Below are 318 nucleotides of genomic sequence, written 5' to 3'. Positions count from 1 at the left end.
GTGCTAGAGGATGCTCCCTGTCACAGTAAGATCTAGCCAGTGTGACCCCCAGTGTGCCTAAAGTTTTAGCAGGTACCCACAAGCCTGGCACGAGCATCCCTGAGATATTGGGGGGCTGCTATGAAAAGGTGGCTTGCACTAGGCAGGTGGAGTTGGGGGTGGAGGGTAGGGGTTGGGGAGGGGGGGAACTGCTGTAGTTAGGGACCTGGGAGACACCACAACCCAGAAAGGGGCTTGGGGTGCGCTAGGGCTCCTGACACTGTGGGAGCCAAAATCCACCTTTGGGTGCTGGATGCAGTCCTGACGGTGCCTTGTGCC

At 58.5% G+C, this 318-nt stretch overlaps 1 protein-coding gene across 1 annotated transcript in view; it reads left to right on the top strand.

Annotated features, from left to right (window-relative positions):
* Nucleotides 1–318, top strand: part of COL6A1 (collagen, type VI, alpha 1) — a 23,029-nt gene that overhangs the window by 6,911 nt on the left and 15,800 nt on the right. The window lies entirely within an intron of this gene.

This window comes from Eurypyga helias, unplaced genomic scaffold (genome assembly GCF_000690775.1).
Source record: "Eurypyga helias isolate BGI_N326 unplaced genomic scaffold, ASM69077v1 scaffold15270, whole genome shotgun sequence".
In the NCBI taxonomy this organism is placed as follows: Eukaryota; Metazoa; Chordata; class Aves; order Eurypygiformes; family Eurypygidae; genus Eurypyga; species Eurypyga helias.
The sequence above is the reverse complement of the archived record's forward strand: the minus strand, read 5'-3'. Positions and strand labels throughout refer to the sequence as shown.